Raw genomic sequence first — 19,156 nt, forward strand, 5'->3', positions numbered from 1 at the left:
CCTCTGTTAGAATAATTCAAAGGCAAAGACTTAATTTCAATATTGAATTATAAGCTGACATCAAAAGTCAAGTATCCTCAAAAACTTATCTTACATACGTAGACTAATATTACAAATCCTGGTCCTTTTGTTATCAAGGAGAACCAAATACCATCAAAAATTCCAAAGATAAGTTACTCATTTAAGTGAAAACAGATTTTTTTAAGACTTCTTGTTTCATCCAAAATAAGTCTATCCTGCTAAATTTTACATATAAACAAGTTTTGTCAGAACTGTATTTAATTAGTTTGTTAGATTAACAGCATCTCTCACGTAACAACATCTCTATACTAAACAGAAAATTTTGTCATTTACTCTAGGCTTACTTTTTTGAAAAAACTGCAGACGTGTATTCAGTAGCTCAAGTAAAAAGGACCCTTCATGTACAAGGATATATAAAGGTAATTCAATTCTATAGTCAACAACCTTGTTTAAAACTTTTAAAACTAGCTTATTCTAAGATATGGAGAAATTTAATAATTATAAAACTGTTGGTAGTTTTCTATTTCTGGTGTCTGCCATAATAAAAACTAAGGGTTTAAGCTGAGCTGCTTCTCTTACTTAAAAAAATTTTCCGCAGTCAGCAACTTACAACAGGACATACTGTAATACCAAAATGGAAACTACTTAATCAACATTTCCTCATGGAAACACAGATCATACATAACAGTCTATAAGGGTAAAGTTTTATTTTTAAAAGTAGTACTTAAATTTTATTTAGCAACGCAAGTTTAATTTTTTTTCTATGGTTCTGTCAACACACCCAGTTACTTTTAGTCAACACTGAAAATACACACATCAAAAAACTGAAATGTAAGCAGTAAAATAAAACATGTAAGTCAATTTTTTATAACGTTGAATAAAACCGTACTTCCACCTTTTTAGAACACAGGTCACTGTTTCTCAAGTCCATGGAATAAACATTACCCTGTCCTCTTGCTATGTGTCTGTAAAACTGTTTCTATGAAGAATTTAAGCCATGTGGAAAATCCAACAGTATGTGAATCATCCAATCCACAAATCTTTCACATTTCCAGTTTCAAATTACAGTCATCTACAGCATCACAAAAAGCTGACAAAAGATTGAAAACTGTAGGGCATAATTTCAAAATGTTCCTCTTCCCTTTCTGCCCACTCTCCAAACCACGCAGTTTAACAAACAACAAAAACCTCATAACTAAAATTCCCTCAACCTTGTACGTAGTTGGTCTATTTAGTTTTACCACATAATAATTTCTAAATTCTATCATTTAAAAAACACTACAAGAAATAACTTCTTTGGTCACTGAGCTCCTCATTTAAATAGGAAAACTAATTAATCAGAATTAAACAGGTTATAGTACAATTCATAGGCTTTGTATCCCAAAAGGAATAAAATTTTAAAAAAGTAGATTCAGTTAATTAGACATCATGGGATAAATAAAGATACACTATAGGGTCAACCTTCCTTCACTAAGTGCTATCTATTTTGTAACCCTAAATTACATGGCTTAAATTTTTTTAGCACATTTTTTTCTGAAAATAAGAACTATAGTTACAAGCATATGTATTTAGCTTTGGGCTATGAGAAAAGAGAGAATTTGATAATGCAAATTTGCTACCATCCACATATCTATATAAACAAACCAGGTAAGCCAAAATAAATCACAATATACATATGAAGACTGGGGAGACCCAAGGGAAGTAATATTAATTTGGTTTCTGACTCACACTTTTAAATAATCCCTTGCAATACTTCTCATTCAATTGCCTCATTCTTTCTGCTTCCTCTTCACAACTAAGCTCATTTCCTAAGAGCTTTCATTTTGCAGAAATCAGCATTTATTGACCTCGCAAAACATACAATTGCTGTTGTCAGCAAAGAACACAGGGATTGGAGAAAAAACATCATAGAAGTACTGGAAGGATATGAAAGTTTATCTTCTCATACAGTAATGTTTAAAAAGGTTCAGGGTCTTAAATTTAAGAAATACTAAAGATTTTGAAGATATTTAAAAAGAAATTTAATTTAAAAAGATATTTAAAAAGAAATACAGCATTCTAACCTAACAGTTCATTTCATCTGACTGATTCAGGGTCTAAAATCATTTGTTTTACAACTGAGTAGAAAAGTAATTTCTATCACATTCACTGATAAGCAATATTATAGTTTGAGTATTTCTCAGTGTCTTAGAACAATCTTAAAAAGGTCCTTACCAACAAAAGTGCAAGTCTCTTGAGGTTATCTGACATCTCATGAGACTTTTCATAATGGGATGGTGTTAATACCCAATGCCCTGGTCTATTTCCAATTTGGATCATTAGTTTCTGCTTACCTAAATTACTACTACCACTACAACTGGCTCAGCCATTCTTCACTTCCTGTGTTCAACCTTGGTCCACACAGTAATTATTAAATAAGCAAAGTGAAACTGCTTCTTTGGGTAACTATACATAACACCAAAAACATTTCATATTCCTTTAGGATTAGTAAAAGAGTAGTTTAAGACATGGTCTGTTTTGATTGTTGATTTTTTTTTTTTACTATTATTTTGTATGGCACAAACAATGTTCTGGTTGTAATTTTACACAGAATTTTCAAGTAAATCTCTTGCAAGAGAATTTGTTAGTGATAAGCTTAAGTGCTAACAAAGCTGTGAAACTGCAATTAAGGTTTTATTTCACACCAAGTTACTAATCAAACCTGAGTCAACACAAGAAAGAAAGAGCTACATAGACCCATGTAGCCACTGCCTGTCTCCCCATCCCCTCTCCCTGTCTCCCCACCCTACCAGTCCCTACCATACACGAACACACTTCTCTTCCCTTTTCTCCCCACCCCCACCTTCCCTCTCTCCCACCCCTGACACACACACGAACACAACAGGCACATGCTTCCCTAAATTTTTATATGGGTACACATATGTATACTGAATATCTTTTTTATATATACACATCATCTCAGACATATATACGGTTCATAAAACTGAAAACATAAAGATCTTCCTCTCTGCATAGGAAAATGTTCTACAGACCTGTGGGAATATTAAAACAAAGAGGAAGAGGTCCGTAATCTCTTATCAAAAAATTCTAAAAATCAGATCATTCTGAAACGCAAACTTTTATATAACTTATTTGGTGGTAAAATCTGACCTTAACTAAAACAAGGATAGTCCTTTTTTCTCCCACTCAATGGGCATGTTAGGACATTTCAATTCAAAAATACTGCTGTATATGATTACAAGGGTCTTCCATACATCTCCCCAGGGAATATTACAAAATACACAGTCGGTTCAGTTGCTCAGTCGTGTCCGACTCTTTGCGACCCCATGAATTGCAGCACGCCAGGCCGCCCTATCGATCACCAACTCCTGGAGTTCACTCAGACTCACGTTCATCGAGTCAGTGATGCCCTACAGCTATCTCACCCTCTGTCATCCCCTTCTCCATCTGCCCTCAATCTTTCCCAGCATCAGGGTCTTCTCCAAGGAGATGGCTCTTCAGGTCAGGTGGCCAAAGTATTGGAGTTTTGGCCTCAGCATCAGTCCTTCCAATGAACACCCAGGACTGATCTCCTTTAGAATGGACTGGTTGGATCTCCTTGCAGTCCAAGGGACTCTCAAGAGTCTTCTCCAAAAACACACTTCAAAAGCATCAATTCTTCAGCGCTCAGCTTTCTTCACAATCCAACTCTCACATCCATATATGACCACTGGAGAAACCACAGCCTTGACTAGATGGACCTTTGTTGGCAAAGTAATGTCTCTGCTTTTGAATATGCTATCTAGGTTGGTCATAACTTTCCTTCCAAGGAGTAAGCGTCTTTTAATTTCACAGCTGCAATCACCATCCGCAGTGATTTTGGAGCCCAGAAAAATAAAGTCTGACACTGTTTCCACTGTTTCCCCATCTATTTCCCATGAAGTGATGGGACCGGATGCCATGATCTTCGTTTTCTGAATGTTGAGCTTTAAGCTAACTTTTTCACTCTCCACTTTTACTTTCATCAAGAGGCTTTTTAGTTCCTCTTCACTTTCTGCCATAAGGGTGGTGTCATCTGCATATTTGAGGTTATTGATATTTCTCCTGGCAACCTTGATTCCAGCTTGTGTTTCTTCCAGTCCAGCGTTTCTCATAAGACTAAATAAGTGCATGACTTTCATAAGCTCATGTTGTTAAATCAATCACCATTAGCCCTGAGTTTCTTTATTACTGAAAAAATGAAAGACGAAGACTTATAACTATAAACCTAGATATATCTGTGAAAAGTGATGACCACATAATTTAATTTTCTACAAATGTCAAAAACCAGTCACTAGATCTGGAGTATTAAGAATTTAAGTAATTTCAGGAATTTATTCAATAACTATCTACTATGTGCCAACATTATCCTGCTGCTGCTAAGTCACTTCAGTCGTGTCTGACTCCTGTGTGACCCCATAGACAGCAGCCCACCAGGCTCCCCCGTCTCTGTGATTCTCCAGGCAAGAACACTGGAGTGGGTTGCCATTTCCTTCTCCAATGCATGAAAGTGAAAAGTGAAAGTGAAGTCGCCCAGTCATGTCCGACTCTTAGCGACCCCATGGGCTGCAGCCCCCCAGGCTCCTCCGTCCATGGGATTTGCCAGGCAAGAGTACTGGAATGGGTTGCCATTGCCTTCTCTGAACATTATGCTAGGCATCCTAAATACATATGGAAAAAAATATCTATCTTCAAGAAAAGCATCAATGTGAGAAAGGAGTCACATGAGTGAATAACCAAACATGACTGGCAGGATGAATAAAATCTTACAGGAAAAAGAAGGTGAATGAACCTGGAGATAAGGTTCAAAGATGAGATGACAAGTGATCCGGTTGCACAGGAATGTGGAGTAGGTTGTGGGGGCTGAGAGGGTGCTAAGCCGATGCTGTCAGAGAAAGGCATTATGAGCAGAGGTACAGAAGTAAAGAATACATACATACATAAGGTGTTGTGTTGTGCTTAGTCGTGTCAGACTCTTTGCAAACACAAGGGAGATATTAAAACTTCTTTCTTAAAATGAAACATTAAACTATTTTGTGATGGACATCCCCTTTCTATAAAATATTCTTACAAAATAATTTTAATGAAAGATTATTCTCTGAAGGACCTAAAATTCTAGGACTGGACTAAAATTTATGAAGTATTCCCAGAAAAGTAATTTGACTTGTTATTATCTAAATAAATACAACAAACCTTATATCACTTCCTTTAATATTTAGGCTCAAGTAAAAATCACATAAGCAACAGCTTTAAATTTCATTATTTAAAGTACTTTGATGTACTTAATGTCAGTTACTCTAAAACTCCTGAATATAAATTCTTTCTTAGTTACTAACCGTGTCTCTTCAAAAAGGACCATAAATTTCCTTAAGGGCAAACACTATTATTGTAATGGTCTTTGAAGGTCCCCACAGAAATCTAGATATCTAGTAAATATTCAATTAAATATTTATTGACTAATTGTTCATTGAGATTTGGAATTTTTACCTTTTTAAAAGCAAATGCTATTGCTTCTCAGCCTTGTGACTAAGATGAAGTGTAAAAGCATATGTTACCTTAAAATATACTTGGTATTTTATCATGCTGCAGTTTTTCATTCTCAGAAAACTTTGATAAGAAACTTGATAAGAAAATCAGAAGAATGGTTAGGAATTATCTTTTGAGGAGTGTTAATCTGTACCATGCCATCATAACCCACCATCAGGTTTGATTACAACCTTTGTCCTTTAGAGGAAGTTTTATTAGTCAACAAGCTCACTTACAGCAACCACGAGAGAAATTCTAAGGGTAGTATCTGTAACTCTGAGTTTATATTTTAAGCTAATATTCTAAATAAAATATGTAATCTTAATGTTTAGATGTTTTCACGCTTTGTAATTTTCATACTATTATGAAAAACTAAAAAAATAGCATGTGAAAAGATTACTTTTTCTGTAGAAAGGCACAAATAGAAGACATGCCAAAATATTTATTGAAGGAGTAAGTAAAATAAATTACTAGAATTAAAAATTCTCTAGGTAATGTTAATGATAGATCAGATCAGTCGCTCAGTCGTGTCCGACTCTCTGAGACCCCATGAATCGCAGCACGCCAGGCCTCCCTGTCCATCACCAACTCCCGGAGTTCACTCAGACTCACGTCCATCGAGTCAGTAATGCCATCCAGCCATCTCATCCTCTGTCGTCCCCTTCTCCTCCTGCCCCCAATCCCTCCCAGCGTCAGGGTCTTTTCCAAAGAATCAACTCTTCGCATGAGGTGGCCAAAGTACTGGAGTTTCAGCTTTAGCATCATTCCTTCCAAAGAAATCCCAGGGCTGATCTCCTTCAGAATCGACTGGTTGGATCTCCTTGCAGTCCAAGGGACTCTCAAGAGTCTTCTCCAACACCACAGTTCAAAAGCATCAATCCTTCGGAGCTTAGCCTTCTTCACAGTCCAACTCTCACATCCATACATGACCACTGGAAAAACCATAGCCTTGACTAGACAAACCTGTATTGGCAAAGTAATGTATCTGCTTTTGAATATGCTATCTAGGTTGGTCATAACTTTCCTTCCAAGGAGTAAGCGTCTTTTAATTACATGGCTGCAGTCACCATCTGCAGTGATTTTGGAGCCCAAAAAAACAAAGTCTGACACTGTTTCCACTGTTTCCCCATCTATTTCCCATGAAGTGGTGGGACCGGATGCCATGATCTTCGTTTTCTGAATGTTGAGCTTTAAGCCAACTTTTTCACTCTCCACTTTCACTTTCATCAAGAGGCTTTTGAGTTCCTCTTCACTTTCTGCCATAAGGGTGGTGTCATCTGCATATCTGAGATTATTGATATTTCTCCCGGCAATCTTGATTCCAGTTTGGGTTTCTTCCAGTCCAGCGTTTCTCATGATGTACCCTGCATATAAGTTAAATAAACAGGGTGACAATATACAGCCTTGACGAATTCCTTTTCCTATTTGGAACCAGTCTATTGTTCCATGTCCAGTTCTAACTGTTGCTTCCTGACCTGCATATAAATTTCTCAAGAGGCAGATCAGGTGGTCTGGTATTCCCATCTCTTTCAGAATTTTCCACAGTTGATTGTGATCCACACAGTCAAAGGCTTTGGCATAGTCAATAAAGCAGAAATAGATGGTTTTCTGGAACTCTCTTGCTTTGTCCATGATCCAGCGGATGTTGGCAATTTGATCTCTGGTTCCTCTGCCTTTTCTAAAACCAGCTTGAACATCAGGAAGTTTACGGTTCACGTATTGCTGAAGCCTGGCTTGGAGAATTTTGAGCATTACTTTACTAGCGTGTGAGATGAGTGCAATTGTGCGGTAGTTTGAGCATTCTTTGGCATTGCCTTTCTTTGGGACTGGAATGAAAACTGACCTTTTCTAGTCCTGTGGCCACTGCTGAGTTTTCCAAATTTGCTGGCATACTGAGTGCATCATTTTTCAGGATTTGGAATAGCTCAACTGGAATTCCATCACCTCCACTAGCTTTGTTCGTATAACTATCACTATAAAAACATATGGGAGTAACTTCCGGCTCAAGATGGCAGAGTAGAAGGGCCTGAGCTCATCTTCTCCAGCAAGAGCACCAAAATTGCAACTAGCTGTTGAACAACAACCACTGACAGGAGGATGCTTGAACTCGCCAAAAAAAAAGACATCTCACACTCAAAGATATATAATTGCTGCAGTTCATGGGGTCGCAAAGAGTCTGACACAACTGAGCGACTGAACTGAACTGAATCATGATGAAAAAGCAGAAAGTTATGTTCAGATAAAGGGACAAGATAAAATCCCAGAAAAACAACGAAATGAAGTGGAGACAGGCAGTCTTCCAAGAAAAGAATTCAGAATAATGATAGTGAAGATGATCCAGGATGTCAGAAAAAGAATGGAAGCAAAGATTGAGAAGATCCAAGAAATGTTTACCAAAGACCTAGAAGAACTAAAGAACAAACAAACAGATAAGTAACACAGTAAAAGGAATCAGTAGCAGAATAACTGAGGCAGAAGAATGGATAAATAACTTGGGGACAGAATGGTGGAAATCACTGCCACAGAACACAGTATATAAAAAAGAGTGAAAAGAAATGAAGACAGCCTAAGAGACCTCTAATACAACATTAAGCGCACCAACATTTGCATTATAGGGGTCCCCGAAGGAGAGAGAGAGAAAGGACCTGAGAAAACATTTGAAGAGATAATAGCTGAAAACCTTCTGAACATGAGAAAGAAAATAGTCAACCAAGTCTAGGAAGCACAGAGAGTCCCAGGAAGAGTAAACCCAAGGAGGAACACACCAAGACACACAGTAATCAAACTGACAAAAATTAAAGACAGAGATAAAATAGTAAAAGCAGCAAGGGAAAAATGACAAGTAACATACAATGAACTCCCATCAGGCTATCAGCTGATTTCTCAACAGGAACTCTACTAGCCAGAAGGGAATGGTATGATATATTTAAGGTGATGAAAGGGAAGAACCTATAACCAAGAATACTCTACTTAGCAGGACTCTCCTTCAGATTTGATGGAGAAATCAAAAGCTTTCCAGACAAGAAAACATTAAGAGAATTCAGCACCAGCAAACCAGCTTTACAACAAATGCTAAAGGAACTTCTCTAGGCAGGAAAAAGAGAAGGAAAAGAAAATAAACCCCAAACAATTAAGAAAACGGTAATAGGATTATACATATCAATAATTACCTTAAATGTAAGTGGATTAAATACACCAACCAAAAGACACAGACTGGGCGGATGAAAACACAGTGCATGTATGCACTTCCACTTACCACATCACTCTGCCTGACCCCCCCAAATTGTATGTAATTATTTTATATTGTTAAGTTAATTGTGTTCCCATTACGGCTTGCAACTGTAATTGTCTTTTATTTTTTTTTTGTCTGGCTATTGATTGTGAAAACTGACAAACATCTTTTATAATTGTGATTATGTAACTATTACTTAATACCACTCTATCATGATTGGTTAACAGAAAAACAATAGAACTCTTTATGACCAAAACTAGAATCTAACGGAAAAACCTGTGATCACTTTTTAAAATCCAGATGCATATCAGAATTATCTTGAGATTTTTTGAAAAATACAAATGCCCAGTATTGCTTTTTTTCTCCAGAACTCCAGATATGTTTTCAACGAGCATTCGTGTTTAAAAACAACTAGACTATACAATGATCTTTTTACTTTTATCTAGCTTGTTTCACTTTTTCTATTTCATATTCAGTGCCCCCATTTCATTTAGCTTCTATTCTCCAATTTTTCTATCTCTTTTTTTTTTTATGATGTTCTTCCTGAAGCCTTTATTAAGTGTTTCAGAAAAGCTTTTCTATATATATATATATTTTAAGAAAACTTATGAATTTTTGCCTAACTAAAAAAATTATGACATTTTGATTCCACTTGTTTGACTAAATGTGAATACAATACTAGATTTCTAATTAAAAATAGATACACAACAAGCAACAAAGGTTAACTGTATAGCATAGGGAACTACAGTCAGTATCTTGTAATAACTTATGATGGAAAATAATTTCAAAAATAATATATGTGTATTTGTGTAACTGAATCACCTTGCTGTGCACCTGAAACACTGTAAGTCAACTATACTTCAATAAAATATGTATTAAAAAAAATATGGGTAGGGAAAAAGCACTTGATGAGCTTTAGCAGTAAAAGGAACTATTCTTTCTATAACTGAAGGACAAATGCACAATTGAAAAGGTGATTATGTTTAAAAGACTGGGTCCATGAATATACTTGAGTATTTAAAAAAGAAACAGCCTGAGGTAAACAAGTGTTAAGAATATAAGTGAAATAATACACATTACTGTAAATATTAAAAGATAAAACTAAGGATATTTCCCACATGAGGAAGAAAATGAACTTATTTATTTAAAAGCTTTGATTATATATACCTTGCTTTCAGAAATAAAAATATCCCTTGAAGCTGCCTATAAAGTGATTTTAATTGAAAAACCAATCCTCATTAATTCTTAATACCAATTTTTAAATATTACAAGACAGGATTTAAACGAGAACGCAAATAATAAAATATTACATACATTACAAAATATTTCTAATGATTATTTAGGCTTGTAATCTTGATGTGTATTGCAAGAATTTCATATCAATCCTTTCATTTTACTGAGGACTACAACCAAAGTCATTCTTTAAAAAAAAAGAAAAATCAAGCTTTTATTTTTGGGGGCAGTTTATTTCAACTGATTATTTGCACCATAGCCCTGTCTATAGCTGGCTGAACTTGAAGTCTGATTTCTTTTGTCTTTGTTGTTTTGTTATCCTTTGAAAACTCCTATTGATAAAGAAGTGAGGGCCCATTATTACCTGGGTAAAGGGAAAGTACCCTCAAAGAAGGATTATATAATTGACATAATAGCATAACCATGAGGTTCTGAAAGTACAGCTACAAGTAGTGTCCCCACCAGTATATTTCCACTCAATTTACACCATGATCTATTTGTAAAAGGAGTATCTTACAGGTAAATAAAACTGACCTGGGACTATACAGCTAGCTTTTCTTTTCCCTTTTCATTTTCCAGTAAGCCCAGACTGTTGTATAATAACTATCTCAAAAGCCATAAAGTCTGTTTTTCTTTGAGTTGCCATCTCATGAACACTAGAAGCTTCAATTTTCTTTTAGACATTATAGCATGTATAATACCTGACTTTAAATGCATTAAGCAACTTTTATTTTTACTAAAATAATAATCCTCTGATCCCTCTACATGATTACTCCTGAGACTTCAACAAGCCCCAGTGTGTTTGACTTCAGTGGTGGCTATAATCAAAGACAGAGGAAACAGCTTGATACTGAAAACTCTACCACGAGTTCTATACTTCATCATGGAATCATGAGTTGCAACCAACAGCTGTTCCACTCATCAGCTATTTTAAACCATTTAATATGATCTGTAGCAAGACTAATTCTTTTCTAAATAAGCATGTCAACACTTAAACCAAAACTATGCTGTTCTTCAAAACCGTCTTCTTGAAAAGTTTAATACTTTATGTATGCTACTACTTTACAAATAATTTCAGAACTTTCTTTTCAGAAATCTCCATCACAGAAAATTTACTAATCATATTAAGAAATCACTCTCCTTACTGTGTAAACATTGGATTAATACTCCTGGCCTGGCTTTTCCAGCTGTCCTTCCCACTAGCCCCTCTATTCCCACATTCCCTTAAATCTGACCCCTGCCTTTTTCTTTCTTCTGGTTTTTGAAATCAACACACTGAGATTTTAAAGAGTCGGAATGAACCTTGAAGCAACCCAGGATAATGGACGGTGAAACGAAAGAAATAGATCTGGAAGTCAATGATCATACTCATGCTTCTTGCTTGCTTCTATCATGGGAAACAATTTGCTAATGGCCATGAATGAGTATTTTTTTTTTTTTTTTTTATGATTTCCGTATTTTCTCTTGAAAGAATTGTCTTCCAAGCCAACAGTTTTCAAGATAACATTTGGGGGTTTAAAAGAGGTATGTTTCAAAATATTAACTTAAGTCCGTGCATTCTGAGTTCTGCCCACCTGGGGTGACTTATACCTTACCTCCTCCCCTCCAACACTCCATAGTCATTCTTATCATTGCTCATCAAGCCCTGCGATAAGACGAACCTCCTCCACAACAGTCAGTACTCTAACTTGAGGCCAACCCAAACCATCAAGAGTGCTCAAATGCAAATGAACGATGCTCAGAAATTATTTCCTAAACTGAACTTGGGTGGAAGGGCTAGGAAACAGCATGAATTTTTGGTAGACAAAGCAACCTCAGTTATCAGGAGAGGTGCCCTTTTTATCCTCTACTTTGTAAAATGATAGCATATTCTAAGTATCTTAGGGGTCAATAACCAGAGTAGATGACGGTGATTTGGCCCAATACTGAGCAATATAGCTGATTTTTCAACTAAATCATGGTTATGAAGAAAAATCTACATTTCTTAAGAAAACAGCTAAAAGATCATTTAAAACAAACAGAAACTGCTTAAGATTAAATTGGATTGGAGAAATTTTCCTTTTGTCTCTGTAATGCTTCTTTTGTAACCTGATAAATCAAGGTCACCTTCTATATACTGATACATTACTGTGTTTCATGTAAATTTATACACATTGTTTCCAAACCATAAACTCTCCTTACCAGCTAATGGGCCACTAATTAACTGTATACATGCAGATTCACTTCTGATTGCATTTGCCTCAACTCAGAGATTCAAATTCAACTATTCAAGTGCGGTATGTTTAGAAAATGAGGTACCTAAAGATTGTTTACATATATATGTATGTATATGTCTTGTACATATGTACATATACATATATGACAAGGAGTATGACCAAGCAGGTGTAGAGGTTTTTGTAATTAAAGCTCAGGAAAGAAGATGAAAACTAGGTATTAGAAATAGGACTCCTAATGTCTGATGTGGAAGGGAATTTAAATAAGGAAAGGATACCCTGATCCAAGTCAGAGAGCTCAGCCTTGCTCATGCCTTAGGTTTTAAAGAGCACAGCAAAGGATCAGATATAATCACTGAATAAGGAAAATTTTCCAAAGCTTTCCTCCTTGCTCACACATACGCACCTGTCTCTGGGTCCATAATGAGAAATGAGCAGGCATCCATTAGTCTTAAGTGATAGAATCAGAAAAGTAGTAAGCACATGAAGAAAGAAGACATAAACTACTCAATTTAGATAAAAGAAGAATTAATAAAACCACTGAAACTTTTGGGGAAGGAGTACAATGTTTTCAGTAATTAGGGTTAATAAACAAATTCACTGCATAATGCTCATCTAATTTGAAATATGTAAAATTTTCATAAAATTTTAAATATTTTTAAAATTGAAAGATAATTGCTTTACAGAATTTTGTTGTTTTCTGTCAAACCTCAAAAAATATGAAACGCTTCACAAATTTGTGTGTCATCCTTGCGTAGGGGCCGTGCTAATCTCTATAGTGTTCCAATTTTAGTATATGTACTTCCGAAGTAAGCACTATAAATCATTTCTGTTTAAAGCTTATTTTATTGTCCTGGGTTAATAGATACAAAAATATGTAAGGACTCATCTTCGTTTGCAGTTTTAATCCGTAAACCTGTTTTTCCAAAAATCAAATTTCACAACTGTAAAATCACCAATGAGATTTTCAGAAATATAAGTTTTAAGGTTCATACTTCCTACTTTATGTTTTTAGATACATCTATTAATATTTCCATGTTTCAGTAGTCTGTGGATTTTAAGATTTGGTATGATAAAATCTATTAGCACTTTCCCAATTATTAATACAAGGCAAAGTAAGAAGCAGTGAAATTCAAGTTAATATACTGAAATGTCAAATCTCTCAGGAATCTATTTTCTTAAATAATTATTAAAACATTTTGTACTCCACAATATGCGTTTCTCAAAATTGAAACACATGGTGATCTAAACTTTAGGTACTGACCTTGTAATTAAAACTTTCTAGTTTGATCAATAATGTTCCTATCAATACAAGGTAACGTACGCAAATGGTTCAACAATGCACCTACTTCACATTTTCCTTTTTAAAGAAAACATTATTTTAAATGTTTTATTAAGTATTTTTAAAGAAAACCCTAGAGATAACTTGAATTTATACTCAAGTAGATTATCACAGGCTACAGATAATAATGGCTTCCCAGGTGGCGCTCATGGTCAAGAATCCACCTGCCAATGCAAGAGATCTAAGAGACAGGTTCGATCCCTGGGTCGGGAAGATCCCCTGGAGAAAGGAATGGCAACCCACTCCTGTAATCTTGCCTGGAGAATCCCATGGACAGAGAAGCCTGAAGGGCTACAGTCCATAGAGTCACAAGGAGTTGAACGGACTAGCACAAAGATAATAATATTTGTGGACCTAAGTAAATCTAGATTTCCTTTTATTAATTTCCCATAATTTAAGAAATGTGTACATAGGTAATTCATGAAAACTCTTCTAGTCTTTGAACAAAAAGGAAGATAAGGACAAAAATCATTCAATATTTTTAGTTACCATACTGATCTGGTTAAAAGATTATTGAGAAGAGGAGTTTATATTGTAGTTAAATTTAAAATTATGAGCTTACTTAAAATACAAGATATAGAGAGCTGAAAAAAATTAAAAAGATACAGGATATAGAGGAATAATCTAAACAACACCAACAGGACACAACTAAACACGCCACCTCACCTGCCCACCCGTCCCCAACAAAAGAGACATGCACAACCAAAGCAATGGCCAATCAGAAAGTCAGCGCCAAGAACAAGGTGTGTGTGTGGTGGCAACGGGCAGTGCTGGGCTAGATGTAAAAGACCTGAATAGTTATTCTGGATTGGACCTGGTTTGAACAGATCAACTGCAAATAACAGTTTAGAATAAACTGAAAAATACAAGCATGGATTAGGTAAAATAAAAATCTGCTGATATGGAAAAGCAGAAATTAACATAAAAAAGCATATATTAAAAGAACATGTACAAAATAATATATTACCAGTAAAGAAATACAAGTATACATATATACACACAGAAGAATATCTAGAAGAACACTAAAGTATTAACTATGTCATCTCTAGGTGATGGGAATATGGTGTTTTTAATTTTCTTATTTTTGCTTATTTATATTTTTTCACTTTCCGTATGCATATGTGTGTATATATTACTTTACAAATGACATTTTCAGTACTGCAAAAGAAAAATTTATATGCTTTTTTCATATCACTGAATGCCACTGTTTAAATTCTAGACCCCTTAACTATACTGTATCATTCATTACACAAGATACATGTAATAAATAAATAACATATATTTATCAGTCACCTTTTCGAAGAGCTAATTTAGCTGAAAGCTGTCAATGTAAAATGCCAATTATCCAATACAGTAGCCATCCAATGTAAGTGATTATTTAATAATACAAGACACCTGGCACTAGTGGGTAAAGAACATGTCTGCCAATGCAGGAGATGTAAGAGATGTAGGTTCAATTCCTGGGTCAGAAGATCCCCTGGAAAAGGGAATGGCAACCCACTCCAGTATTTTTGCCTGGAGAATCCCAAGGACAGAGGAGCCTGGTGGGCTACAGTCTACAGGGTCACGAAGAAGCCAACACGACTGAAATGACTTAGCATGCACACACACATGACTTCCAATCAGTGGCATGTACCTGCCTCAAATGAAAAACAAAATAATCGTTTTCATATTTCCCAACAGAGTAAACTACAGAAAGTAATGTAACTTGAAAGCATAAAAATATCTGATTTCTAAAATATAAAACCTGTAGTTGAGTTGGGAGGAAAAATACACAGATTCACAATGACACAAGTAACAGATGCCTTTACTCCTGACTAATCAATTAATAATGATACATCAATATAAACTTGAGTTAATACAAAACAATAGCAACAATATTGATTTTAAAAAATAAAGCAACTTAGTAGAAATACTATACACAAAGAATGCTTATGTATAAAAGTAGAGCTTCAAATATTTGTATCAAAAGTAAAATGTTAAATTCAAAGAGAAAAGTAAAAATACAGAAAGGCAAAAGAATGTACAAGGAAAGAGCCTGACAAAATAGCAAAATACCTATCAGAAGAACTAAGAGATCAGCAAGTAATACGGAAAAGGCAATACATTAAAATTCACAACAAAATTTACACCCACATGAAAAAGAAAGCAAAAGTCAAGTTTCAAAAAGATGACATATCCTCCAAGGTTACAGCAGCAGAAAAAAAAAAGATTAGTCTTTCAAAAATTACTAGATTACACTAAAACTGAAGGTTAATGAAATAGTTCAATAAAACAATTATAACATTTTTGTTACACTTCACACTTTCATGTATATTATTCTGGGGTGACACAATGAAATTGTGCGTCACTCTCTTTTTAAAGACTGGCACTTTGATATTTTAAGAAACTTACTCAAGGTCACACTGTTTATTGCAGGGACAGAAATCCAACTCTACATCCTTACTTGATATGACTATTAAGTAGTCTACTTGTATCAGTTACCTACTTATTATCACTGTATTACATCATTTTTATTGTTTATGTGTCACTCCCATTCCCTTAGTTCCACTAGGACTATAACTCCTTGGGGGCAAGGATTATACCTGCCTCTAGTCATCTTTGTAGTACCATCACCTGTCATTGTATATTTTTATAAGTACTTAAAAAAATATGTTAATGAACATACATAAAGGTAATCAAAGAAACCTAACATATGGAGAATTTATTTAATTACTTGTATAATATAACATCACAAATTCCACTCATATAAATGTGCAGCATAGGCAGCCATACCAGTCAACGATCACATTCCCTAATCCCAACTAGATGAGACAGGGGTGACTAATCTGTGACTAGTCAATCCACTGGCTTATTAATAATAAAATGTTCTTTCTTGTGAACTGGACCCAAAAGTCAGATATAAAGGCAGTACTTAAGTTACAGATATTGTGAATTTGGGCAAAGTGATAAATAAGTAAAGGAAGCTGGTCTGTAAAAGGAACAAGAGCAAAAAGCAGACATCCATCTGGGGAATCTGAATCAAGGATGCTATTGGCTCCCAACGGACAGAGAAAACAGATTCACTTCTAAGCACTTCATGACAGGTTTCAGATATTTGGATACCACCTATTACTATAATAAGCTTTCAACCAAGGATGAAACATGAGGACTAACGTGTAACACTAAATAGGTAAAACCAATAACTATCGTTAGGACAGAGACGTTTCATACAGAAGGAATCAGTATGTAGTGTTTTACTTCAACTGGCTTAATGCTTTTGATATGTAATCATGTACATGCTTATCAATATTTTGTTTGATTGCTGAGTACGTTTCCTTGATGTAGATGTGAGTTATCTGTATTATTTTTAAAAACTGCTTGCCAGTTGATAAATATTTGGATGGTTTTCCATTTGGTATTAATATGAGTAAGTCCTCCATGATGATTCTCCCAAAAAAAAAATGTATATACACGTTTCATTTCTCTTGGATGAATTCCAGGGAGTGGGAATGTTGGGTTATATGGTAAGTGTATGTTGAATTTGTAAGAAAATGTTAAGCTGTTTTCCTAAGGTGTCTAGATTATTTTTCATTTCTATTTGACACAACACAGCCATATTTGGTATTATGATTTATTGTTGTTTTAATTTAGTCATTCTAACTGATTATAGAGTGATTCACTGTGGTTTTAATTTGCATTTCTCTGATATCAATGTTAATGACACTGAACATATTTACAAGTACTGTTGGCCACTGATGTATCTTCTTTGATGTAGTGTAGTTTTAGATAATTTTGCCTTATTTTTTAAAAAAATTGAGTTGTCAGATATTTGGTTATAAGTTCTTTCTGTATTACAAGTCCTTTGGTGAATTAAAAAATCACATTTATACAGTAACAGGAACACTGTTAAGAATTTTGATGTACAATTTGCATTACCATCAAGTGACAAAATAACAAAATAAAAATATATAAACATTTTTGTTTGGTCTCTTCCTGGTCATATACTATCTTATTCTCATTCCTCCAGTATATGACTATCCAGTGTTTCTCTCAAGCACACTGTGCTTGCTTTCTAAAAATACTACCAAATACGCTCACATCATAAGTCAGAGTCTATTTCCTCTATTATTCCCCAATTCTCAAGAATGCATGGTTCATAACAAGTAATATTTACTGAATAACTCAAGTTACAAAATAAAAAGAATTTTGTTTGGGGCTCAGAAAAGTCAATGGATTAATATTTTAAATAGAAATCAACAGAATATCAAGTCACAAAATTCTGATATTAAAAATAACAACCTATGAAACTTTCAAAACACATTATAACTAATAAAATACTATGTTTTCAATAAACTTTAGATCAGGAGCTTCCAATCCTGAAGACTCAATTTTTGGAATATAAGGCACAAGAGAAGTAAATCAAACTGCTACCATTCAACACAAGAAGCATGAGTCAAAGCACACAAGATAATAGACAAAAACCAGTGACCTAAGCAAAATGTCAGCAAACCAAACACTGAATATTCTATAGGAGATTTATTAACAGAGTATTAAATCAAGAGCTAAACCATGTTCTAAACTGTCTGTTGCAATAATATGGTAAACATCAGTCACATGAGTCTATTTAAATATAAATTTCAAATAATTAAATTTTAAAGCACTGCCTCAGTTGTACTAGCCACATTTCAAGCGCTTATTAAGCACATTTAACAAAGAATTTTAAAATTTTCATCACTGCAGAAATTCTAACATACAGTGCCAGCCTAGGGTATTTGGCAGACCCAACTGAGAGTTTAAGGGAGTCTTATTCTTCTCAAGACTTTTTTTCCTATTTTTTTCCTGTTTGAAGGAAATAGAGCATTTGACTTTAGGATTTAATTATTCTTATTGAATATTATTTTTTTAAGTATTTACACCATATAAATAAGGTAATAAATACAAATAATGGAGTATAAATACCTTCCCTTGGGAGGTAACTACAATATTGAAATTAGCTTTATCATTCCCTTGCTTTTAAAATAACTTTACCAAATATATTTACCTAAAAATGTAGTGTTTTATTATACAGAGTGAAGTAAGCCAGAAAGAAAAACACCAATACAGTATACTAATGCATATATATGGAAATTAGAAAGATGGTAACGATAACCCTGTATGCGAGACAGCAAAAGAGACACAGATGTATAGAACAGTCTTTTGGACTCTGTGGGAGAGGGAGAAGGTGAGATGATTTGGGAGAATGGCATTGAAACATGTATAATATCATACATGAAACAAATCGCCAGTCCAGGTTCGATGCATGATACAGGATGCTTGGGGCTGGTGCACTGGGATGACCCAGAGGGATGGTACGGGGAGGGAGGTGGGAGGGGGATTCAGGATGGGGAACACGTGTACACCTGTGGCGGATTCATGTTGATGTATGGCAAAACCAATATAATATTGTAAAGTAATTAGCCTCCAATTAAAATAAATAAATTTATATTAAAAAAAGAGAAATATGTAGTGTTTTGCTTTGCCTGTTTAATTTTATATCAGTAGAATGTAGATGCAGATGTAAGCTATTACATATAGAACGGATAAACAAGA

General features: G+C 34.7%; 1 protein-coding gene and 1 non-coding gene across 7 annotated transcripts in view; both read right to left on the reverse strand.

Moving 5' to 3' along the window:
- TCF12 (transcription factor 12) overlaps nucleotides 1-19,156 on the reverse strand; it is a 393,213-nt gene that overhangs the window by 315,947 nt on the left and 58,110 nt on the right. The window lies entirely within an intron of this gene.
- Nucleotides 12,957-13,060, reverse strand: LOC113900589. The gene has a single exon (XR_003513216.1). It is a non-coding gene; the product is annotated as a U6 spliceosomal RNA (small nuclear RNA).

Source organism: Bos indicus x Bos taurus, chromosome 10, assembly GCF_003369695.1.
Source record: "Bos indicus x Bos taurus breed Angus x Brahman F1 hybrid chromosome 10, Bos_hybrid_MaternalHap_v2.0, whole genome shotgun sequence".
Lineage (NCBI taxonomy): Eukaryota > Metazoa > Chordata > Mammalia > Artiodactyla > Bovidae > Bos > Bos indicus x Bos taurus.